The sequence below is a fragment of the Capsicum annuum genome, chromosome 1 (genome assembly GCF_002878395.1).
Source record: "Capsicum annuum cultivar UCD-10X-F1 chromosome 1, UCD10Xv1.1, whole genome shotgun sequence".
NCBI lineage: Eukaryota > Viridiplantae > Streptophyta > Magnoliopsida > Solanales > Solanaceae > Capsicum > Capsicum annuum.
In genome coordinates, this window is record NC_061111.1 from 247,099,391 (window position 1) to 247,118,258 (window position 18,868).

Consider the following 18,868-nt stretch of genomic DNA (forward strand, 5'->3'; position numbering starts at 1 on the left):
AGAGCAAATGTTATGTAAATCCTTGCTTATTAATTTATCAAATTACTTGAAGGTTAGTTGACCAAGCTGCATTGAGCAACGCTCGATAAAAGTGAGTTGTTCAATGGTTGGGACCATATCTTGACTATGAATCAACACATTATAACCTAAAACAAACACAACGACCCTCCATGTAACCTTTAAGGATTCTAAAGAAAGTGTTCAAAAGGCCTTCTTCAATGCCACAACTTTGAAGGTAGTGTTCCCGATCGAGCTCACAAGAGATCAAGAACTCTATACCAATTTCAAAAAAGACAACGACCATCTTGAATGTAGAATCAGCAAGCTGGAGGCAAGCTTGAAAATTATCGGGATTCACATACTACAACAAGCATCTGATCTTCTCCAAGGAATGTTGAACGCATGCTAAGGCAAGAAAACACAATCAATTATAACCATATTTCTAAGGAAGTAATGATACTCAATTTGCAATTCAATCTCGTTTGTGGTTCCGATCAGGTCAACAACAGTGGACCTAATCGGAACCACAAATAAGAAGGCATGGGATGCAATTTAAAATTCAAAAATTTTCTCCTTTGCTTAGCTTCCTTACTTTAACTGCAGTTGTTGTTGGCATAAATTTTCTAGACTTACTATACAACATTTCAACCCTCGATTCCCTTAAGGCGGCTTTCTTGGTCTTCTGCTATTTTCTATCTAGGTGATAATCCCGACCACGCTACCTAGTTACAGCTCCCTAGCAAAGTGTCCATCTTCATTATTTTTCTTTGAGAGAAACAACAGACAGATTTACAATACCGAATACACTTTCATATTTGCACTTGATTCAGATTTTTCATGTTTTAAGATAATCTCATTAGCCAGATTTGCCTGAAGTTCCTTACTACCCTATGTCTCTTTTTCAATTACCTCTCAGATGATAGTCTTTCATAAACCACCCATTTTCCCTCGAGGTCATTCTCCTACCGCACCTTCTGGCATATAATCATCAGCCCGAACAACCCAACCATATAAATTTAGGCTAGGACAACAACTATATTAGTTTTTTGTTATTGTTAGATGCAGTGCTAGGCTTTGAAGGCCTTTTTAAAGTCCAATGCACCCTAAAATCTAGTCCAATTGCTATTGAATCTCTTTACTATGTCACCAAAACTAGATCCTATCATAGGGCTTGACAAATAAACATTAGCAACAACTGACATTAAATCTTAACAGGGTATCAAAATTATATACATGGTCCTTCAGCCTTATCAGTTCGGACCTACCAAATTTAACTATAAAATTGTAGATATCTTGTTTGAATGATCTATGACTAATCGGTAAAAACATCATTCATAAAATCAGTGTACTTTATGTGTGTTTCCATGATAACATTATCAATAATACATACCTCCCACATATGAAGTGGTTCCATCTGCATGCATCTTATTCCTCTGAACTCATCTTTACTGCAGCCTCTTGTTATGGTTGGACAAAAGTTGATCAACTTTCAGCTCCTTTTATCTACAAGAAAGAGGAAAAAAATTAATGTCACAAAAAAGAACATTATCCATCTATTGCAATAGATGTAGAGTCTGTTGTATCAGATATGGAGTCTGTTGTAATAGATGAGGAGTCTATTGGAATACATCAAACCAGCCTTGCTGGTGGTTTCCAATAGTTTCTCCATCTGTTGCAATATCAACAACAGCATAAACTACAAATAAAAAACATCAACAACAAAGAAACAACAATATTTGTTCCAACAAAATCATCAATAACAAAGAAGCAAATCCTTGGTTCCAACACCACACCACAAGTTTCTACAATGCCAACTCCACCAACAACATCAATAACAACACCAACAATAAAGAAACAAACAAAATACATACCAAAAATAATACTGTCAACAAGGCTTTTAAACTTCTCCCAACAGATGACTTTTTTTGCATATTGTAATAAAAATTCTCTGTTCGTTTATTCAACACTTAAAAGTTCCTTCAAATTTTTTAAATAAATATGATATGGGTCAATAGTAATTAAATAAAAAAAATAGATGTAAATAACTTACAAAGAAGAAGAAGATAATGAAAGAGCAATAATGAACCATACCTTAATGTTAAAAAGGGAATCAAAACAACAATTTCAGTCGAGAAAAGATATGGATCGGTTTAGATCCAAAAGGATCTTTATGATAAGATAAGAGAAAAAAGAGAAAAAAGGTTGTGATAACCCTAAAGAGGAGAGAAATTAAAAAATAAGAGTTGAATAAAATAAATTTCGGGCTGCAGCTAAAGGAGGAGAGATGAGATAATTTCTATAGATGTATTGTGTACGTAGACGTGGGGGTTTTCAATATTCATTAATTAATATTCATTAATTTCATTAATAATTTGAGGGGCACTAGGAAGACTAGTATCATTGAAAAAATAAGATAAGACTGCTCAATGAACTTACTTTTGAGTTATCCAGGAAATATTTTTTACCGCCTTTAGTAGTAGATACTACTTTATCTACTCGGACAGAAGTTTCCTTTAAAATTAAAAGAAAAAAAGATTTTCAAAAAGATATTCCATATGTTGCAACAGCTTTTTAGAAATTCAAACAGTTCAGTCATCTGTTATAACATATATAAATATCTATTTAAAAATCTCAACAACTCAGTCATCTGTGACAACAGATGAAAATATCTATTAGATAATTAATTAAATCAGATATATCTGTTACAATAGATATAAATAGTTGTTTGAAAATTTCCAATAGCTCAGTCATCTATCATAACAGATGCAAATGTCTATTTGATAATTAAATCAGATATGTCATCTATTTGAAAATTTTCAATAGCTCAGTCATTTGTTGCAACAGATTTTATTTCAATTGATTTAGGTGAAACTAGGGATAAATGAATAAGGTCACAGGGTCAACTACAAATTCAATTGAGTCATTATAATTGCATGGTGTTGGTATTGCATTCATCCCGACCCGAATCATCGATCGATCACTCTGAGTTGAAATGAGTTCTCATCGACTTAATGTTAAGATAGTGATAGTTCCTAAATTGATTTAGGTGGAACTAGGGATGAATGAATGAGCTCACAGGTTCAACTACAAATCCAATTAATTCTTTGCAATTACATGGTATTAGTATTGCGTTCATCTGAAATCGAGTCATCAATCGATCACTCTGAGTTGAAATGAGTTCTCATCAACTTAATGTTAAGATAGTGATAGTACCGAAATTGATTTAGGTGTAACTAAGGATGGATGAATAAGCTCACAGGGTCAACTACAAATCCAAATAAGTCTTTGCAATTGCATGGTGTTGGTATTACGTTCATCCCGACCTGAGTCATCAATCAATCACTTTGAGTTGAAATGAGTTCTCATCAACTCAATGTTAAGATGGTGATAGTACCTAAATTTATTTAGGTGGAACTAGGGATGAATGAATGAGCTCAAAGGGTCAACTACAAATCCAATTGAGTCATGACAATTGCATGGTATTGGCATTGTGCTCATCGCGACCCGAGTCATCGATCGATCACTCTGAGTTGAAATGAGTTCTCATCAACTCAATGTTAAGATAGTTATAGCACCTAAATTGATTTAGATAGAACTAGATATGAATGAATGAGCTCACATGGTTAACTACAAATCCAACTGAGTCTTTGCAATTACATGGTATTGGTATTGCGTTCATCCCAACCTGAGTCGTCAATTGATTACTCTGAGTTGAAATAAGTTCTCATCAAATAAATGTTAAGATATTGATAGTACCTAAATTTATTTAGGTGGAACTAAGGATGAATGAATGAGCTCACAGGTTCAACTAAAAATCCAATTGAGTCTTTGTAATTGCATGGTGTTGGTATTGCATTCATCCCGACCCGAGTCATCGATCGATCACTTTGAGATAAAATAAGTTCTCATCAACTAAATGTTAAGATAGTGATAGTGCCTAAATTTATTTAGGTGGAACTAGGGATGAATGAATGAGCTTCCAAGGTCAATTACAAATCCAATTACGTTTTTGCAATTGCATGGTGTTGGTATTGCGTTCATCCCGACCCGAGATGTTGATCGATCACTCTGAGTTAAAATGAGTTCTCATCAACTTAATATTTTAAAAACTATATCTTTTAAAAAATTTAAAACTAATTAAGATCAATTCAGACCAAATTAACAATTTCAAAACTTGTTATTCTTTTCCAAAATTACAAATCAACCCATACAAATCATCCATTTTCCCAAAAAACTTTTCATTTCAAATATGAAGTTCTCGCTCTTATCTCTCTCTCTCAACAATACAAACAACAATTACTCAACATATTGTTCAACCCTTCAAAACAGGTCGATTTTCTTCCCATTTACGACCACATATAGTTGTTATTTTTTACTTTATTTTCGCTTGTATCCATTGTTTTGTCTGTCTTCACAGGTAACAGAGTTTGAGAGGAGTTCTATATTTTTTCTTTATTTCTAAAAAATAGGAGTTTTTAGTTAATGATGAAAAAGAAGACTTTTTGTATTATCTTCGAGAATGGGTTAACAATTTTAAGTTTTGATGCTAAAAAAGTAGGAAACACCTGAGAAAACCCTAGTTTTTCTCTGAGTGTTTTGATGACTATCATGGTATTGTTGGATAGTGTTTGTGGTGTTGGTGGTGGCTGTTGGTGGTGGTGTCGATATTTGTGGTTTTTTGGTGGTGGTATTGGTGGTCTTGGTGTTGGTATTGGTATTGGTGGCATTGGTGGTGGTGGTGGTGGTCCATCTGTTTCAACGGGTGGAAGATCTGTTGGAAGATATTAAATAGGTCTTCAAACAAATTCCTCATCTGTTCCAACTAATGGGTTATCTGTTGGAGCACTTTTTTTAATGTGGCGTAGAATAATTTATTGAAATTTGTCCATCTATTTCAACAGGTGGAATATCTATTGGTAGATATTAAATAGGTTTTCAAACAGATTCCCCATCTGTTTCAACTAATGGGTTATCCGTTGGAGTATTTTTTGTAATGTGGCGTAGAATAATTTATTGAAATTTATCTTACCTTTTTTAAAAAAATTATGCAGACATCAAATGCAATGTATTTTTTGCTTTTCTATTGTTTGTAGTTAAAAGATGTCTCCCAAAAGAAAAGAAACTGAAAATGGATCAACTTCTGACCACCCAACAAAAAAGGCTAGAGTACAGATAGATTCGGAGAAACTTCCAGAACAATCTCAGTCAGGGCAAAATGAAGCTGAGGAAAGTGATAACTCCTTCTCACCAATGGGGCATTAAATAATATCGAAATCCCAGCATGATTTTGTCAAAATTATTAGTATCGATGGGTTTTGAGTTGTGATGCCGATGAATAGACCTAACACAGCATTTCATGATGTTGTACTTAAATGTCAGTTGTGGAAACCTTTTAACGAACTAAGGAGTATTATGAAGAATAAAAGCATAGATGGACATTTTAAGAATAGCTGCTTTGCATACTTTCTTGAGCTATCTGAGGCCCGCCCTCTCTGTTTCCCAATTATCATGGTATATGGCCTTCTCAAGCGCAGGATCATTCATTAATTTATATTGACTATAGTTATTATGAATTTTTTTGCTTGCTTCCAGTTTACATTTTTTAGGCTTGGTCATATGAAGTCATTTCTCCTCTCCGAAAGCAGTTTAAGGATTACTCAGATAAGGTTTCTCATCGAAGGATCCTTAGGTGGTTGGATGCAATAAAGAGCAGCAAAAAATATATTAAGGAGGTTGATCTTTTTAACCCTCCGGATGATGCAGTATGTATTCTTTTAACTAAAATAATTTTCCTTAAAGAAAGATATTAAAATAGATATTCCATCTGTTGCGACAGATGGGTCGTTTGTTGCAACAAATTACCCGTCAATTGCAATTGGTGCAATAGATGGGTAATCTGTTGTGATAGATGATCCATATTTCACAAAAGATTAACCATTTGTTTCTTTGGTTCTATGAACCCTACTCAACATATTACCCATCTATGAAAATTATGCAACAGATGGGTAATCTGATGCAACATATTATAAATTTATTTCGACATACAGATCAGCTGTTGCGGCAGCTAGATCATCTATTGTATAAGTTGGCAGTGTTAACATCCATATCAACTGAGCCCCATGTAACCCAACTAACTGCAAATTATTATTATATGATTTAAATGCCTCTTGTTTTTTTATAGGTTGTGCATCCTTGGATCGTACCTACCATTGATAAGTTGGGGATGACTTCTTTCTTGCTATGGGTCTTGTTGATACAAAAGAAGACCCAACAGTGGAGTTAATAAAGAAGGAATTGGCTGGAGAAATATCCATAAGAAGAGCAGTTAGGCAAGGTCAGCCTAATGTTGAAGCTCTTCACGACCAACCTCAAATTGCAACAGATCTGGGTGCTTCTTCTAGGGGTGTTGCTGGTGGAGTTGTTTGTGACGGTGGCAACCATTCTGATGTTGTTGCTGCTGCCAGTTGTGATTATGAGCATGTTGGTGCTCAGTAAAAAATAAATACTTTTGAAAACACCCTTTGCACAGGTCCTCCATCTCACCCCTACACCGGCCCCTCCCACCCTTAGAGTGGTCCCTCTCACCCCTCCTCACCCTTATGTTCTTATTATAAATGCAAAGTGTGCAAGGACACAGAGGATAAACTCCTTAAAAAGCTAGAGGCTATTGTTGAAGCGATCGAGGAGTTGAAATCTAGGAGGGGTGTCATACCATCCAACGAGGTGAGGGAGCCATGCACTCCTACAGTGGCGGTTAGGAGGAAGAGAAGAAAAATTAGACAAATTCTCTCCGTTCTGAAATCAGCAAAAATTGCAACTCCTTCTGCTCCAAGAGTTGTTAAAGTTCAAGGGACGCCGAAGAAGGTGGACATATTCGCAGCCCTTGGCAAGGAGAAAAAGAAGGAACTGGAAGAATTCATGAAGACGAAAGTTCAAAAAGAATACACCATGCATTCATTTGCTATCAAAGACTTCACGAATATGACAAATATGCGAGTGTGGTATGAGGACAATGTAAGTTTACTTTTTCTAACCTAGCCTTCCAATATACTCTATGAAGAAGAATCTACGCAGCAGATATGTAATCAATTGCAACAGCTTGGTATTCTATTGCAATATAATACTGTTGCATAAGTTGCGTTGGTTGGGTAATCTGTGAACTGATTCAGAGAACCCTCTGCATCAGATTCTTTCCACTGTGTTTTTATTCTTTATAATTACTAACCTATTTAAAAATATGTCTTCTTATACAACAGTATATTGATGAAATTCTCTGCCTCATGAGGGGTAGGCAATTAGCATACCCGGATGCTTAGATGCTGCTGATAGGATAATGGACCTCAACTTCTACAACAATTTCAAGGATAGGTATGCTAATATTCGTGAGCTAGCTGATGTCGGTGGCCCAGGATTTGATGAGTTAGTTTCTACATTCCAATGGGATGAAGAAGCGATTAAATATGTTAGAGGGAAGAGGTCATATCCACACGACAAGAGCTGGACCAAGGCAAAGAGAATCCTTGCAGTCATGAACGTGGATATCACACATTTTCTCACTATTGAGATACTAATATACGAGGAAAAGATTAAGGTTTATGATTGCAACTTACCTGTCTTCAGCAAGAAGACGTTTTTAACTCACATACAGCCAGTCTTGAAGTTGTTGCCCAAGTTGTTGACGCAAAGTAAGCTGATGGATCATTTGCCGGCTGAATTTTTTATGAAGAAATCATGAGATTTTAAAGGTAGAAATAAGAACATCAAGCATCCAAAAACAACCGGTGCAGCGTGCGGGCTGTACTCACTTGCATACATCAGTGTTTGTTGACCAACACATAAATGACCGGTGAGTGCGACGCCATTGTAGGAAAGATGCAATGGGTCTGGGCATATGGGGTACTAAATAAATGGTTGGAACCCATGTATAAATAAGAATATGTACAAAGACAGAGACGAACATGATAACAAATTTTCATTTCAAGCCAATTCACTTTACATGTAGTGGCAATAATTTTTATGTCTGCCCAAGTTGAATTTTGATAATGCAATAGATTTTATATCTGTCATAATAGATATAGTACCTGTTGTGATAGATTGATTATCTATTAGAATAGATTGGTCATCTATTATGTTATGCAGATGTTCCCAGTCTGTCTGTCGCAACAGATATACGATCTGTTGCAACATATAATCTATCTGTTGCAACTAATCAATAATCTGTTGGAGCAAATTATAAAAGTAAGAAGACCTATTATATAATTTTCAACAGATGACCTAACTAAATAGTTGGAGCCCATGTATAAAGAAGAATATGTACAAAGATGGAGACGAACACGATAACAATTTTTCATTTCAAGCCAATTCTCTTTACATGTAGTGGAAATAATTATTTTTGTTTGGCCAAGTTGAACTTTTATAATACAATAGATTTTATATCTGTCATAATAGATATAGTACCTTTTGTAACATATTGATTATATGTTGAAATAAATTGGTCATCTGTTGCATTATGCAGATGTTCCTTGTTTGTTTGTCACAACAGATATACGATCTATTGCAATATATAATCTATCTATTGCAACTGATCAGTAATCTATTGGAGCAAATCAAAAAAGTAGAAAGACCTGTTATATAATTTCCAGCAGATGACCTGCGCATTGCATCTCATGTTGCAACATATGTCTAAATCTGTTTGATAAGATATGTCATCTGTTGCAACAGATGTATTATCTATTACGATATTTGAATTTAGTACTCCATTTAAATTAACATTTTCAAAACTAAGGATTAAATTATATTCATAGACAACATAAAATAAATTGAAGCCTTCGAAAATTACATAAAATAACTCAACAAATAAATGAAATGTAAAAAAATTATTATGGGTACAAACTATCTACTCTACAAATAAATCAACAAGTTAAACCAAGGAGGATTGGTTATTACATTGACGGGCTCAACCTATGAAGATCTAATCAATATGGACAAGTTGTTCTTCATCTGGTGCTACGAAATTTGGCTTTGATTGTCGTGGATCTTTAATGTTGCTTGCATACGGCTTCTGAGCTTTCACTTCTCCGTATTTTCATAAAAGTGCAGCATATCTTTTGAGGAGTAATCCAGGATCAATTCCATCATTTGGTACTTTTAATCCATTGCTCAAATACTCGGCGTAGGACGTAACAAAAGGACCACAATCCCAGCGTTATAAAAAATAAGACAATTCATATCTTGCAGTTCATGCAAGCGTTGTAAAATTTGTGAAATGAAACTAAATCATGACACTTAAAATTACAGGCTACCAATGGTTTGTTGAGCGATTCCTTCAACATATTGTACATCAAATGGATTAGTCATTTTATCCCGGTATGCTTCAACAGTACAAACCTTTTGGTCCAAAAAGCCACTCATATCAAGGTAAATAGGCAATATTTTAGCCAATTTTTGTATCTCAGACGACGGTTTGAAATGTATCCTTCACGACATTAAGTCATAAACTTGGATGTGCCTTTCTTTTAGAATGACGACAGCCAACACCCAATGGAATTCATCATCACAATTGATTGAGATGTACACTTCATCGACCAAAATCCAAGGTAAGCTAGCCAGAATGCTAAAACCTTTGATGATGTTGATTAAGCATTCCTCATTTTGGGAAATTTTCAGTTGTTGTTGACAATACTTATTGTAGGCATTATTGATGTAAACTTTGTACAAAAAATTGCCTGTCGTTTATCTATATTATTCTTGTGTTTACAACTTGGACTTCTTTTGGAGGTAATAAAAAATGGCATCAATGTGTTGTACATATTATCAAACATTTCGGATTACGTGATGAAAAATTAATACACAGATTCAATTAAATAAAGTATTAATTAATAGTAATATGTATGGCATTTAAACCTCATCATTCCAGCAAGTTTGGGGTTGTGACATCAAATAGAACCAATTCTTCATTCTGGGATGTGCAATAACAAAGTCAAATATATAAGAACCAAGACTCGATTCGTTCACTTTGTAACATTTGTCATTTTGTTTTCTACATGATGATTTATATGTGTTAATGTCACATTCTTATAGGAAGAATAGTCCAAACCAATATCCTTAAAAATTAATTTATGCACCTGCCGGCATGATGCTTTAACAGCCCATCTGTAATCCATTCTGAATAGTCATTGATTAACTGTGTTAGTTTTATTGGAGCCCCGTCCGAGATGTTGAACCTTTCAAATGGGTAATTCTTTTGTTCTCCCGAACTGACAGGCTCCACTTTTTCTTCTTCTTTAGAAGCAGATGGATTATCAACTTTGATATTATGCTCTTCAGTACTGGCGTCTACTGTGACATCTACTTGGAAAGCCAGAATTGTCAATGCTAATTACAGATATACAACAGATTTTTCATCTGTTGTAATTGATGAGCCTTATGTTGCAACAGATGGATCATCTATTGGCATGAATTCAAATAGTTAAATCATAGTAGTACAATAATTTCAAACACATGACCTATCTGTTGCAACATAAGACTCATCTATTGCAACAGATAACGAATATAATGCAACAGGTTAGAGAAAAATTGCAATAGATGTATATATCTGTTTGATACTTTTTAGCAAATGTATCATCTGTTGGAACAGGTGATGTACATTTACCTTCTTTGGCTCATGATTCTCTCCTGTGGCCCTTGCACACTGAACATCGACCAAGACAAAGACAGAGGCGTTGCAATTTTACTTTTTCGATGCTTGATAATGTCGTGGAAGTATCTTTCCTTCTTTTCTTAGCCGCCTTGATCTCTAGTGGAGTGTGTGGATATGAAATCCTCTTTGATGGAATGACACCCCTATTAGATGTCATTTCCTTTACAGAAGCAGTTAGTGCATTAATAACATTAATCACTCTATCGTGTTTCGCCTTGCAGTCTTGACATTTGCATGCAAAACATTCGCTAGATGTGGCAAAATCTGGAGAAAAATCTGTATAGCTAGTATGATCATAATGATAATGTATTGTTGTTTCTGTATTGTTGTTTCAAATATGGTAAGAGGAGCATCATTAGCCCGAAAAGCAGCACCACTACCACTACCACTACGACTACCATCGTCAACAGCAACAAACCCACCCTCCAAAAAAAATTTCTTGTGATGGTTGTTGCTCCAAACAATTTATTTTTATTCCATCAACGACCTTAAGGTCCGATAAAGTTTGTACAGATCATAGGTAAGAAAAAATGGCATCTTCAACTCTCGATTGGTCGGATCAAGCCATGGATTGACAGTCTAAAATAAATCGGTACATATATTAGAATGATGATGAGATCATTTAAAATAATCATTAACTAAAAGAAGAACTTGATTAGAATTAGACTTATTATTTCCTTGGGGGGGTTGAAAAAATCAAGAAATTTTGTATTTCTATCGGTTTTGGTCGACAACCATCTCAGGATTCTTGGATAGGAAACTTCTTCTTGGTAGTTCAGTTGTTGTCTCAAATAAGGAATGGCTTCAAATGTCCAAGCCTATAATATAACGCCAATAAATCAAAAGCATTATTGAATAAAAAAAATGATGAATCATATCATGATAAAGGAAATATTTACCATGAAGGCCAATGAAAAGCCATATAAGTTGACTCTCTTTGGCGTTAACGGAGTCAACAAATATTGGATAGTCATTTTAAAGTTTCATTACTCCAAGGATAGCTGTTAAATGCCTCAAGATCCTCGGAGAGCTTTATTAAACCAACGGTTATGTTGTTGTTAACGTCTCTCGCCCAAAGAATATTATGTACAAACCAAACCAAGCATTTGAGATTCCTTTACCTTTCAACGCTTCTATCAAATTTGTGGTTTTAAATCTTAGACCAACAATCGACACTAGGTCATCATGATCACTCGACTTGCCTTTGCCTTTTTTGGGTGTGCGGGGTGATTTGTTTTTGTCAGAGTAGGTATAACTTAAGAAGGAGAAGGAGGATAACATTTTAGTTCGGTAACTATGGAAAACTCCTTCCAACCAAAACAAACAGGCATGCCACAGTAATTTATCCATACCTCATCCATCTTATCTTTATTTTCATACATAAACCTACGCTTGAGAAGATCGTATACCATTTTCATCTGGAAACGAGTATTGTTGTCCTCCGATAAATCAAGATATTTTCCAAAGCAGATTTCCCTGAAATAAGCATCCAATTTTTGTTCTCAAAGTATTTTTCTGAAGGCGTCGAAAGATTTTCTCGTGTTTGACTTAACCATAAAATCATCCGTTAAATTTGTTGCACCATCGCACTGGATTCTCACAGGACAATGATCAATGCTAAAGGTTTTGACCAACTTTTCGGCGGAAGGGCTATTAGCATTTGGATTATCTCTTTTGAGACATTCCTCCTCCCCATGTTCATTATCTTCTGCTCCTGATTGAGATAATACTTGTAAAGCAAGCTCATAAAGAGGTGGATGTAGTCGAGCTGCTGCACTTGTTTCATTACTTAGACTTGATTTGGTTTCTTTTATTTTGAGAGAGATATTATCTTAAATTAATAAAAACATAAAATAGCTTATAATTGATTAATGGATCATTAAAAAGGGATAACAGTAAATCTAACATGCACAATGATAAAATAACAGTTCCAACAGACCACACGTCTGTTGCACCAAGTATGTTATCTGTTGCAACATATAACCGACCTGTTGCAACGGATGAGTAAACCATTGGAAATAATAAAAATAGATCTCTAATCTGTTACAACAGAACATATAACCGATCTGTTGCAATGGATGAGTAAATCATTGGAAATAATAAAAATAGATCTTTAATCTGTTACACCAGGTAATTTATATGTTGCAACATATAACCAACCTATTGAAACGGGTGAGTAATTTGTTGGAAACAGTAAAAACAAATCACATATCTGTTGCAATATATAACCGACCTATTGCAACGGATGAGTAAACCGTTAGAGATAATAAAATAGATCACTGAACTATTGAAATGTATCACTCATCTGTTTCAAAATGAGTTATCTATTAGATCAATATTATTTAAATTTCTTCCAACAAAAGAGTCATTTGTCGCAACAAATGAATGATCTGTTAGATTGTTCATCTGTTGCATCAGATTTTCATAGTTGCATCAGTTTTTAATCTATTGCATCAAATATTTTCTTCTGCTACATTAGATGTTTTCATCTGTTGCATTAGATGTCTTCATCTGTTGCATTGTATGTTTTATCTGTTGCATTGTATGTTTCATCTGTTGCGACATCATTTTTACCAAGACAAATAACAACTCAACCCAGCAACACCAACACATCGTACACACACTAAGAACATCAACTGTGAACAAAAATCACCAACAAATACGAATCAACATTACGACAACAAGAAGAAAAAATACCAGAAATTAGGGTTTTATTCAGTCCACATTTCAATAATAGAAGAGTAGTTGGCTCAAGTTCCTTGTTTATTCATAATTTTTTACCTATAAAAAAAGAAATGGGACGACGAAGAACTTAAAGTTATTGTTTTCGGAGAAGTCTTCACGTCGATTGATAGTTGAAAGTCAAAAGGAAACTCGACTGACTATTTTTTGCCGGAGGTTGAAGTCATCAGGAATTGAAGGAGAATTTTATAGAACTGTTGGTTGGGAGAGAGTTGAGAGAAGCTGTCGAGAGAGAGCAAAAAGACTGGTTGATTTGAATTGAAACGGGGTGTGGGTTGATTTGTATTTTTGAAAAGATTAGAAAGTTTTAAAAATATTAATCAAGTCCACAATTAACTGAATCAAGTTTCCTAATGATGTTTGACCCTTTAAGTTGGTCAATGACACCAATCCTTTATTCAAGACTTAAAAGACACCTTTCCTTCTATTTTCTCTTGTAACAACTTTAAGAACTTACCACAAACTCAATTGACAATGAAATTCTGAGCAAACAAATGATGAAATAACTGTAAACAATGAAGAATGATCAAGAGTAAACGAGGAGGAAAGAGAGGAGAGAAACTGCTAAACCGAACATAAAAGAAAACGGTATAATTTACGGCTACAAATCAAGGGTATTGCTAGAATTAAAAAAAATATAAGGGATAAAAGGGTAATATCTTGGTCAAACTTAAAAGAAATTTAAGCTAAAAAATAAAAATTCTAGGGTACCCAACTTATCACTTTTTGCTTTTTTAATCAGTTTTTAGATTTTCTTAAAATACTTTTTTATTCTATCAACCACCTAAAAAGCTAAAAAAAAAAAAAAAAGTTAGAGATTAAAAGTTGGGTTGATCATCTTTTAATTTTATCCAAACGAATTCTTAATATGTTGTTGTTGTTGTTGTTGCTATTATACAGTGTTTTTTGTAATGTGTATTTACATTTAGTCTGCTAAACTATGTCAACGTTTAGTAGAGGCACAATGATGTTCTTTAACTTTATAAAGCTATTTTCGTAATCTATCTTTCGAATTGGGGCTCCCATTAATGTTTGTCTGGATGGTGGTTTGCCATGGTTTTATAATGTACGGCACTGTATGGTATGGTATAGTATTGTACTGTATAGTACAACACAATATAATGTTTGGATGAACTGTATCGTTCACTATTATTTAGTATCAGTTTTATTGTTTCGTTTAACGGTATTGTACTGTATTGTAATTTTTATATTTACTAAAATGTCATTAATTATTATAAATGTTAAATCTATCAATTGTTATTAAAATATTTTTCTTCTTGCTAATTTGCCAAAAATTATGCCATGTAAATATATAAAGTTGTTGAAATTTATGTAAACTTTGACTAAATCAATGAAAGAGTAGATCAAACTACATGTAATCGAATTTATATTTTATAGTAACAAATTTTATTTTCTTTTGATGTTTTGAGACATGACCATCAACGACAAGTACAAAATGAATGTATATTTTGCATATGCTACGAGTTTATTTGGTATGAAATTCAAAAAAAAAAATCTTAAAAAATAAATTATTTCTTACTTATTTTCTTGTGTTCGTTAAACAAATAGAAAAATATTTGTATATATTTAACACAAAACAATGATAATGAATAAGATAAGGGGTGGGGTAAGAAAAAAATTATGAATCTTTTTAAATAAAATTAAAAAATAAATTGGGGTACGGGGTGGGGTAAGAAAAAAGTTTTGATTTTTTTAAAAAAAATAAATTGTTAAAAAGTGGGTTGGAGGGTAGTGGGGTCGGGGTAGGGGGTGGAATAAGAATAAATTTTAAAATTTTCCAAGAAAGAAATTTAATAAATAAAAATTATTTTTTTCCAAGGGGGAGGGGGTGAGGGTTGGGGGGCAGGGGTGGATGGCTGGTTTCGGTGGAGGTCGGGGTAGAAGGTGGAGTTAAATAATATAGGGTAAAGGGTAAAATAAGATTATATAATATTAAGTAAGGCCATAATACATAAACATGTTTTTTAAGACCCCAAATCACATTTATGACCCCCAACTTTGGGCGTGCACAAGTAGACACTTAAACATATATAAGGTTGAACAAGTAGACATACACATCATATGTGGCATAATAAAATAGGACGTCACGCAGGACAAGAATTCGCCGCATAGGACACATGTGTCTACTTATTAAACTTTATACAAGTTTAAGTTTCTATTTTACACACCCAAAGTTTGAGGTCATAGATGTAATATGACGTTAAAGGACATGTTTATACGTTGTGCCAAAAAAATAAGTAAATCATGGGATACCACCAAATTGGTGATTATATAAAGTGAGGATTTTCATGGTTACCGAATCATGAAATTAAATCATATCATACCATACATTTTAAGAAGCAATCAAAACAAACATAGTTTTCCTAGTAATCTTAACATACCATACCATGAAAAACCACCATCCAAATAGTGTGTTAGTCTGATACAATGATATAGTGATGTGATTTGGTGTGATATGATAGGATAGGTTATGAATGAAAAGAATTCTTCTGAACCTTAGATATCCTCTGATGTTCGAAAAACTAACATAAAATTCCTGGAGTAGGGGCAACTTGGTGGAGGACTTACAGAATACGAAGGCAGGCTTAGTATGAAAGACGAGTGGAAACCCGCTGTTGTGGTTAAAAATAGGAAGAAACTTTCTGCTATTGAACTGTTTCTGAGAGGAATTGCCTGAACTTGGGTTGTAAATAGGTTATTTCTTTTAAAGATTTTCTCTTACAACTTAAAGAAATGAAAAAAGATCCAATTGTTAATATTTCAGTGCCTTCATTACAACTAAGAAATTACCTAATGATACATAAGGTAGAGGGTGGATTTATGTAATTAAGGGGATTCCTGGTATGAGGGGCACAACTAGGTATTATCACTTATCAGGAAAACTAGTGATCTTACCAATATATCACTTCTTTTCTGAGACATGTGAAGTATCTTACAAACCATTCGATCTCCCCTACATCCAAGAAAAGAGTATCCAATCTAGTGCTTCCGCGGTATCATGTTGTGGTTTCTAGAAATGGATAGTCAGTATAGCCAACGACAGGATCAGAAGTATAGCATGTTTCCCTATTATACATGTTGAGAGGTGCATCAAGTTCAAATCTCCTTGGTAAATCCGGATTAGCTATGAACATACGTCCATATGCAACAAGATCAGCTCGGTCTTCATCCACAGCTTGTTTCCATCTGCTCTATCATAACCACCAGCTAACATAAAAGTACCTCTAAATTCCTTCCTCATTGGTACAAGGCTTTCGGGACATTCAACTTTTTCCCAAAGTGTTTTTATTCTTGGCTCAACCATGTGGCAGTATGCAATGACATATTTATTCAAGGATTCAGCCATGTAAAGTCCCAAAGTGCTTGGATTTGAGTCTCCTGAATCCATGTAGTTAGCATATAGGGAAAGCCTTATTCCAACTCTGTCAGCTCCAATTTCATTTATAACCCTTCAACTATTTCGAGTGCAAATCTACAATGGTTCTCTAAAGACCCTCAATATTGGTCAGTTCGGTCATTGACCTTGTCTTTCATAAACTGGTCTATTAGATAGCCATGAGCTCCATGGATCTCAACTCCATCAAAACATACATATTGGACAGATTCACATACGCGAACTACTTTGAGTAAAAGGATTAATTTGAAAGCGATAGTGATTCGAAAGCTCAAGAGAAGATATTCAAAGTAAGGATTATTCATCACAAATAATCAATCTTACAAAGCGACCATATCAGAAAATGTCCTGCAAGATTTAAGGATATTGTCTCCTAGGAAACTATAACGGAAAAAACTTAAAAGTGACTCATTCAGAAGAGCATCAATGAGATTTCACATAGACTGCTCATGTGGCACTGTTAACAGACATTATGTTTCAACCGATACAAAATGTTTTCTTGTTTCTCTGCTGTATTATTTACAGCGCAAGATTTAATTCAATGTTCTGATATGGAAGCTGCACCAAATGATGATGGGGAAGCACACACTTAAAATACATAATTAAATTAGTTTACTTATTTGACAAAATTTAACCTCTTCTCACATAATAGTATAAGTACCAGAATAGAAATTCAGCTTATGCATGTGCTTTTCATTCTTAGCTTTCAAACTCCTGATATATTTTAGCACTTGTTGACTTTGTTTTCTTTTTGTCTTTGCTTTTAAGATACTATCCAGCTATTGCATATGGTAAATATGGATCAAAAATTTTCTAATCCAGAATTTTAGACAGCAACAACTTCCCTTCATAAGAGAAAGCATGTCAAGAAAGTTTTACCAGCTTCAATGGCATTTTTAGCAGCAAGACGAAAATCATTAACATGTTGAGGAATTTCATCTGTCCTCAGCCACCGAGGTGGTGGAAATTGTGCAACATCCCGGCCATCAGAACAAAATTGAGGTTTAGATGGCTTGTCTGTGCAAGAGATAGGAGCCTGTTCATTGGGCTGAGAATCTGCAGGCTGAGAATCTGTGGTAAAGAGTAGGATAAGAAGCACACTTACTGAGATAGTTCTCCCAAATGCAAAATGTGACTATATAAAGTATTAGAGTTGTGATGCGAATTTTGTTGATCCGGCCCAAAAAGTTTCGCGGTGCAACCCATGTTTGTGATTTTCAATGGTGTCTGTGGTGGTAGTGTAGGGATCGGGCCGATAGGCCCGTGGACCTTTATGTTTTTTGGGCCTAGGACTTTTTTTTTTGTATGCACATATTATATAAGTGCATTTAGTGGGTTGTTTTAGGGTATCCAGAAAATACTCATTCTCCACATTGTACTCCTCTCTTTTCATTATAGTGAAACATCCTCTGCCTCTGCCCGTGATTTTCCCCGCAAAGGTTTCTACGTAAATCTACGTGTTCTTGTTTTCTTTCTGCTTGTGGTTTGCTTTATTTCTGCTCGATTCTTAACAAATTGGTATCAGAGTCTGTTTGATTATTTTCTCGGGGATGGCAACCATGAAGTATAATATTCCGTTGTTGGATCGCAACACCAGGTTTTCATTATGGCAGGTTAAGATGGTGGTTGTGCTCGTGCAGATGGATTTGGATGATGCTTTATTAGGGTTTGAGAAGATGCCCTCATCGTGGACGGACGAGGACAAATGACGTAAAGATCGGAAGGCTCTATCTCAGATCCACCTTCATTTATCCAATCAGATTCTATAGGATGTTTTGAAGGAGACCAGAGCCGTTGCGTTGTGGTTGAAACTAGAATCATTGTGTATGACGAAGAGCCTAACAAGTAAGTTGTATCTCAAGCAACGACTTTATTCCCTTCGCATGTATGAGGATGCGTCTTTGGAGGATCGCCTATCTGTATTTAAGGAAATCGTCTTTGATTTAGAGACTCTAGAGGTTAAGTACGATGAGGAAGATTTAGGGTTGATTTTGTTGTGTTCACTACCTTTA

General features: G+C 34.6%; 2 pseudogenes; one reads left to right on the plus strand and one right to left on the minus strand.

Moving 5' to 3' along the window:
- LOC107862626 overlaps positions 1–18,868 on the plus strand; it is a 58,947-nt pseudogene that overhangs the window by 15,663 nt on the left and 24,416 nt on the right.
- LOC107871670 lies at positions 16,459–18,230 on the minus strand (annotated as a pseudogene).